Here is an 8541-nt window from a genome sequence, read left to right as displayed (position 1 = left end):
TGTAAAGTTAAAAGTTGTATTTACTTGTTGATCGCTTTACTTTGCAGTTTATGAATTTTATTAAGCATTTTGGTTGAAGGTGCTTGGTTGATTTGCTGGGTGGTTGCTATGGTATCCTAGTTGGTTGATATGTTGCTGCTAGGTGGTTGCAGTGGAGTTCCAAGGTGGTGGCTGTTATTGTATTACTTATAGGTTGTTGCTTTGCAGTTGCTTTTCTGTGGTTGCAATGGTATCCTAAATAAATGCTGTAATGGCATTTCAGGTGATTTCTAGTGTTATAGCTTAGTGATTGCTAGGGTGCTGTTAGGCAGTTGCTATGATGTTGCTAAATGGCTGCTATGGTATCCCAGATAGTTGCTTTTGTGTTGCTAAGTGGTAGCTGAGCAGTTTCAATGGTTTCCCAGGTGGTTGCTATGGTGTTACCAAATGAATGCTGTGGTTGCTTGGGTGTTATTAGTGTATTTGCATCATCTTGACATAAGGAGTGTCCATAAACATCCGTGCATTCCTATGGAAAAAAATCCTACCACCAAAACAGCTGTATACAAGCCAACATTACACATCAGGCTGAACAGGCTGGAGTTGGAATAGTGTTAATTTCTCCAAAACTGTGGGATGAGTTATGTGGCACACTGCCAAAAATATATATTAGTAATAAGAAGAAGAATGTCAAATCTGACAGCTAAAGTGGTTACCACTTGCATGAAGTTGCTAGGCTGTTGCTGTATGGTCACTAGGGTGTTGCTAAGTAGTTGTTAATTGATTGCTAGGGTTATGTTATGTGGTTAATTATGTTATGTGTTGCTAGGTAGCTGCTAGGAAACCAAATTCAGTTGCTGCAGTGTCTTAGTGTGCTGCAGTTAGTAGTCAAAATATGGGCATCTCTGGTCAGGATTTCTGTTACTGTGAAAACGTAAATGAGTGGAAGATGAACTAATATCCAAAAGGCATAGATAAATATAATATAGCCATTTATTAGTGTTTTGTTCTGTACAAGTTTTTCAATGAAAAAAAGGAAAGGAGCTCCTCCATGTTTTGGACCTCAAGAGATTTGAGCTTGTCTCAGACCCAATGAGCTTGATAGGGCTATGACTTGTTCACAATCATAGTTAGGAAAAGCCAGATAATGAACACTTCAAAGCTCTATGAATACTCTGAATCCTTATTTCAACAATCAATAGGCATTGAATCCTCTATACAGCTGCCTAAAGCTCTGACTTTTTAAATGTCCACAAAGAAAAACCTAAAAAAAAGTGAGTAAATCATGGACAACCAATCAATGTCCTTTTGGAAGAAACAATAAATGAGCAGGTGTTCCAGTACTTTTATCCATATAGTGTGTATTATATGTGTCAGTCATCTAATCATCCAATAGTGATGATGCAACTTAATTTTAGGACTGACTATATAAATATTGAGACACATCTTAAAGCAAATAAAGATTTTAGTGGAACAAAACTTTCTATCCATATTCCCATCTCATTATTCACGTCTTCTTGGTCAGGGTCACGGTGGTCTAGACCCTTCTTGAAATCATTGGGCAATAGGCAGGAATACCCCTTGGACAGCATACCAGTCCATTGCAGGGTACTACACACATTCATTTATTTCCACACTTGCACATGGAGGCACAGATAGGCACACTCTCTCTCTCTGTCTCTCTCTCTCTCTCATACACACACACACACACACACACACACACACACACACACACACATACATTTATAGAGGGAGAAAGACATAGATAGAGACAGAGAGGGTAAATAAAATGTAAATAAATACTTCATATATATTCTCTTAACATTTAGGAGAACTATACTAATACAAAAGTCCAACTGCTGTTTGGGACCTAGTTTCTCTAAAGCCATAAACATAAATAAATAAACAAACAAACTGATCTATAGATTCCTTGGTACTGTTAGGGTTAATATCCAAGATTGTTGCAGGGCACTGGCTACTTTCACTTCCTGTTCCTTAAGTCTATTTGTAATGTCCTAAATCATTTCACAATGCTGTATGATTCTGGGTGTAATTCAGTTGCTAATGTTTTATTTCAGCTTTTTGTGGGAGGGTGGCACACTGCTCACACCACCCAACCTCATACACATTGCAATCAGGGCCACAAGCATATACCTGCAGCACAAATAATTAACTTCAAAAACAGTTACAAATTCAAGGTTTTATTCAACTGGTTTCCATTACAAAGATCAACGTCTTTGTCTAAAAAAGAAATCCAGAACTCACAATTTTGTTAGAGTATAGAGTAATTCACTGACCACAGTGATTACAGTTTTTATTTTAGTACACTGAATACATGCATTTTTGGCAGAGAACAAAATCATACAATGATCAGGGGAGGAGCTTTCAGCACAAACTGCAAACCTGTGCCTGAGTCTTTGTCTCCACTCATGTTTGTGGTATCTGTGGTCATAACAGCAAGGTGTAGCCAAAGGTAGAAGGGTTGTTTGCAGATTATGTCCTGTTGGCTTCATTTTGCAGGAACCTCCAGTGCACACTTAAATGGCATGGAGTGTGAGATGGTGGGTATAAATTAGAATCAATTCCTCCAAGTCTCAGACCATGGTTGTCTCCCAGAAAAGGATGGCATGCTCCATTCGGGTAAGGGGTGTGAACCTACCCCAAGTGTAGTTTTAGTATAGGTCTTGTTTACTTCTGTTGGTTGAGTAGTAAAATGTGTTTTTTGCTCTGTGACAATCAAATAATTATCATGATGTCCATAATAGAAGTGTTCAAAAGTTGTGCAATCATTAAGTCTAAATTTAGTTTTGATACTAGTAGAATGGTTTAAGGTAAACAAGCTACAATCTTATCTTAGCTAGTAGTGTAGTGCTCTGGATAATTACTTTATGTGTATCTCCAGGCTACTTGAATTGTTTTTGTATATATTTTCCATGTGCTATAAGAAAATGTTTGGGGCATCAGGTAAAAATAGCCAAATTCCTCTTTAACCATGTTTAAGGTTAACAGTTATGTGAACTTATAGGATGAAATGATCACTGTACAGTATCTTAATATTGCAATAAGCAACAGGAGCGTTCAATAGAACTTTGCTACCATTAATTAAAGCTATGTTAATGGATCTACATATTCACCTGTACTTTGTATCTAATTGCAAATTCATAATGCTACCACAAATATTGGTTAGTTTGTGATCATGATTACTCAATATCATGAGTAATCATAACATGATTACTAAATAATTATTATCTCTATTGGTCATAATAAAGTTGACCTCTATTAGTTACACTGATGACATTTGTGTTTTTGACATCAGCAGATAATTATGAGAAAACAGTTCTTTTCCATTTTTAAAGTGAGTAAACATACTGGAATATGTTGTGTCTTGGTGGTCCCTGCTAGATTGATTGTTTTAACAATTAAAGAATTGTGAAGAATTTATTGTCAAAAAAGATAAACCATGAAGCTAAAGCTGAGAATAGCCAATACCACTGGTGTACTAACAACTAGACACAACCAAAAAATTCTGAATGAAAACAACAGCAGCTAATGTGTAAGAAGCATGTCAGATCTGTGAAGAAAACACTATAAATAACAGTTAGTGACATTACCAACAATCTCTACAGGACAATTTTCTCAATTGTCTCAAAAAAACGATTTTAAGAGCAGAAATATATAGGCCACACCATTAGCTTAAACAAATTGGTACAAATTTGTAAAAAAAAAAAATAATAATAATACTTGAAATCATGCTCCTCCATGTTTTGGACCTCAAGAGATTTGAGCTTGTCTCAGACCCAATGAGCTTGATAGGGCTATGACTTGTTCACAATCATTGTTAGGAAAAGCCAGATAATGAACACTTCAAAGCTCTATATATACTCTGAATCCTTATTTCAACAATCAATAGGCATTGAATTCTCTATACAGCTGCCTAAAGCTCTGACTTTTTAAATGTCCACAAAGAAAAACCTAAAAAAAAAAAAGTGAGTAAATCATGGACAACCAAGAAAACTTCCCAAAAGAACTGCCCATTGGATTGCAAAAAAGTAGAGTGACAAACATGACCATGTGAAAGTTGTCAAAAAGATGTAAATCTTGATGCATTTTAGGAACAAGTCCTGTGGAGTGATGAAGTTAAAATAGAACCTTTTGCTCACAATCAGAAAAAAGGTGTGCAATTTCATGAAAAGAAAACCTTGATCGTGCTTTGGGCTTGTGTTGCAACCAGTGGCATGGGAAACATTCACTGCTAGAGAGAAGAACTGATTCAGCGACATACCAGAATGTCTGGAAGCTCACAGCAAGATGAAAAAGTATGAACCGAAAAAGGAAGTCTCCTACAGCAGGATTATGATGCAATACACATCTCAAAATGCCAGAAGAAGAGCAAGCTAAACTTTTGCCATGGCTATTATAGTCCCCCAGCCTCAACACAACAACAAACTTCAATGTAGTGCATGCAAGACAGCATTTAGCATTTACTTTAAAGTGCACATATTGCTGACACAGATGTGCAAATGCACATACACAGCTTGTCTTATCCCTGTACAGAAGTGCTGGTAATAGAATAGAACTCTCTGAAGCAGATAAACATGAACCAATGTGCATCATGGCTAATGCGAGACGTGAGTTTGAGCATGATAAAGCCCCTCAGCAAGTTGAGGATGAGGTTAGGTGGTGATCATCCAATATCTCCACTAATGCTCTTGCCACTGAATGCAGGAAACTCTTTTTTTAATGTCCTTTTGGAAGAAACAATAAACGAGCAGGTGTTCCAGTACTTTTATCCATATAGTGTGTATTATATGTGTCAGTCATCTAATCATCCAATAGTGATGATGCAACTTAATCTTAGGACTGACTATATAAATATTGAGACACATCTTAAAGCAAATAAAGATTTTAGTGGAACAAATTTTTCTATCCATATTCCCATCTCATTATTCACGTCTTCTTGGTCAGGGTCACGGTGGTCTAGACCCTTCTTGAAATCATTGGGCAATAGGCAGGAATACCCCTTGGACAGCATACCAGTCCATTGCAGGGTACTACACACATTAATTTATTTCCACACTTGCACATGGAGGCACAGATAGGCTCTCTCTCTCTCTCTCTCTCTCTCTCATACACACACACACACACACACACACATACATTTATAGAGGGAGAAAGACATAGATAGAGACAGAGAGGGTAAATAAAATGTAAATAAATACTTCATATATATTCTCTTAACATTTAGGAGAACTATACTAATACAAAAGTCCAACTGCTGTTTGGGACCTAGTTTCTCTAAAGCCATAAACATAAATAAATAAACAAACAAACTGATCTATAGATTCCTTGGTACTGTTAGGGTTAATATCCAAGATTGTTGCAGGGCACTGGCTACTTTCACTTCCTGTTCCTTAAGTCTATTTGTAATGTCCTAAATCATTTCACAATGCTGTACGATTCTGGGTGTAATTCAGTTGCTAATGTTTTATTTCAGCTTTTTGTGGGAGGGTGGCACACTGCTCACACCACCCAACCTTTAATGTTAAACAAAACATACACATTGCAATCAGGGCCACAAGCATATACCTGCAGCACAAATAATTAACTTCAAAAACAGTTACAAATTCAAGGTTTTATTCAACTGGTTTTCATTACAAAGATCAACGTCTTTGTCTAAAAAAGAAATCCAGAACTCACAATTTTGTTAGAGTATAATTCACTGACCACAGTGATTACAGTTTTTATTTTAGTACACTGAATACATGCATTTTTGGCAGAGAACAAAATCACACAATGATCAGGGGAGGAGCTTTCAGCACAAACTGCAAACCTGTGCCTGAGTCTTTGTCTCCACTCATGTTTGTGGTATCTGTGGTCATAACAGCAAGGTGTAGCCAAAGGTAGAAGGGATGTTTGCAGATTATGTCCTGTTGGCTTCATTTTGCAGGAACCTCCAGTGCACACTTGAATGGCATGGAGTGTGAGATGGTGGGTATAAATTAGAATCAATACCTCCAAGTCTCAGACCATGGTTGTCTCCCAGAAAAGGATGGCATGCTCCATTCGGGTAAGGGGTGTGAACCTACCCCAAGTGTAGTTTTAGTATAGGTCTTGTTTACTTTAGTTGGTTGAGTAGTAAAATGTGTTTTTTGCTCTGTGACAATCAAATAATTATCATGATGTCCATAAAATTATTATATTATGTTATAATATATGTTATAATATTATATTATGTCCAATCTTATCTTTTTTTTTGTTCTTCTTTTTTTTAAATAATAGAAGTGTTAAAAAGTTTTGTGCAATCATTAAGTCTATATTTAGTTTTGATACTAGTAGAATGGTTTAACAAGCTACAATCTTATCTTAGCTAGTAGTGTACTGCTCTGGATAATTACTTTATGTGTATCTCCAGGCTACTTGAATTGTTTTTGTATATATTTTCCATGTGCTATAAGAAAATGTTTGGGGCATCAGGTAAAAATAGCCAAATTCCTCTTTAACCATGTTTAAGGTTAACAGTTATGTGAACTTATATGATAAAATGATCACTGTACAGTATCTTAATATTGCAATAAGCAACAGGAGCGTTCAATAGAACTTTGCTACCATTAATTAAAGCTATGTTAATGGATCTACATATTCACCTGTACTTTGTATCTAATTGCAAATTCATAATGCTACCACAAATATTGGTTAGTTTGTGATCATGATTACTCAATATCATGAGTAATCATAACATGATTACTAAATAATTATTATCTCTATTGGTCATAATAAAGTTGACCTCTATTAGTTACGCTGAGGACATTTGTGTTTTTGACATCAGCAGATAATTATGAGAAAACAGTTCTTTTCCATTTTTAAAGTGAGCAAACATACTGGAATATGTTGTGTCTTGGTGTTCCCTGCTAGATTGATTGTTTTAACAATTAAAGAATTGTGAAGAATTTATTGTCAAAAAAGATAAACCATGAAGCTAAAGCTGAGAATAGCCAATACCACTGGTGTACTAACAACTAGACACAACCAATGTCTGAATAAAAACAACAGCAGCTAATGTGTAAGAAGCATGTAAGATCTGTGAAGAAAACACTATAAATAAAATTTAGTGACATTACCAACAATCTTTACAGGACAATTTTCTCAATTGTCTCACAAAAAAGATTTTAAGAGCAGAAATATATAGGCCACACCATTAGCTTAAACAAATTGGTACAAATTTGTAAAAAAAAAAAAAAATACTTGAAAAAATAAAAAGATGAAAATGATTCTGGTATGGACTTACTTATCCTTACTGATGACATAACTTATGCCTTATGATGGTAGCAGCAGAATGAAGTCAGAAGTCTACAAAAAGATTCTGCCTGCCAATTTACAGAGAAACAAACCCAGTCTAATCAGGAGGAACTTTATAATGCAGCAAGACATTGACCCAAAACACACTGCCAACAAAACACAGGATTTCATCAGAAGAAAAAAGTGGACTGGCCAAATCACCCACCACACCTCAAATCAACTGAGGAGACTGGAAAAACATCACTAAAGAAAACGCACCAGTTTAGTGATGTTAGTGGGTTGCTGGCTTTAAAATATTAAAGTATTAACTTTAATTTAGTTATTTACTTTACTATTTTTACTTTAATTTTTTTTTCAGTGTAATATCAGAATATCAGATATTCGGTGTATAGCAGAAACAAATGAATTGACCTTGCTGTTCCAATAGTTTGAAGACTATACAGTGGCGTATACAAATATATCAATATATATTTTACATATATCAACATTTCTGTTACTGTGAGTAGTTAAATGAGAAGGCCTTGTGTTGCAGTCAGTGACACAAGGCATACTACACTGGTAGAGGAAGAGTTTCATTAAATACCAGCTGTCTGTAAGAAAAAACTGAAGATAAAAAGAGGATTGCTTCTGCAGCAGGATAGTGATCCTAAACACACTTCAAAATCAATAAAGGGACTACTTCAAGAGGTGCAAACTGCAGGTTTTTATTTCAATTGAGCAATTAGTATAATTATTAAAAGATTATTAGACTGTAAACAACATAAATGACACAAATAATCTATGGATTAACACTGGAATGTAAGAAGACCTTTAATATCACATAGCCCAATACATGCTTTTGGTGTATACATTTTTTTACTGTTTTGATAATGAAACAAAACAATGGCACAAAGAGGAGCTGCTGAATTGACTTCGGCAAGTTAGCCTGACTAGTACAAATTTAAACTAAATTCTCTAGATCTGCGGCCTTATACCATTCCCGTACCTATTGGCTGCATAATAACAAATCTCGACCTTGGCTTCCAATAAGATGATTTTTGCTTTGGAAGACTGCAACTGTACATTGTGACAATGTTTGTGGTGCCTAGCGCATTATCATCCCTTCAGGCATTAATGTAGTTAATGAGCAGTTAAGTATTGCAATATTAGAGACTTTGAAAAAACATTCACCATTCACTTGTTTTTGAAAAAAAAAATACATCAGGACAAATGTATGTGGACCCTCCTTATTATCACATTCAGGTGTTTTAAGTGTATAAAATTAAG

Source organism: Salminus brasiliensis, chromosome 10 (genome assembly GCF_030463535.1).
Source record: "Salminus brasiliensis chromosome 10, fSalBra1.hap2, whole genome shotgun sequence".
Taxonomy (NCBI): Eukaryota; Metazoa; Chordata; class Actinopteri; order Characiformes; family Bryconidae; genus Salminus; species Salminus brasiliensis.
The sequence above is the reverse complement of the archived record's forward strand: the minus strand, read 5'-3'. Positions refer to the sequence as shown.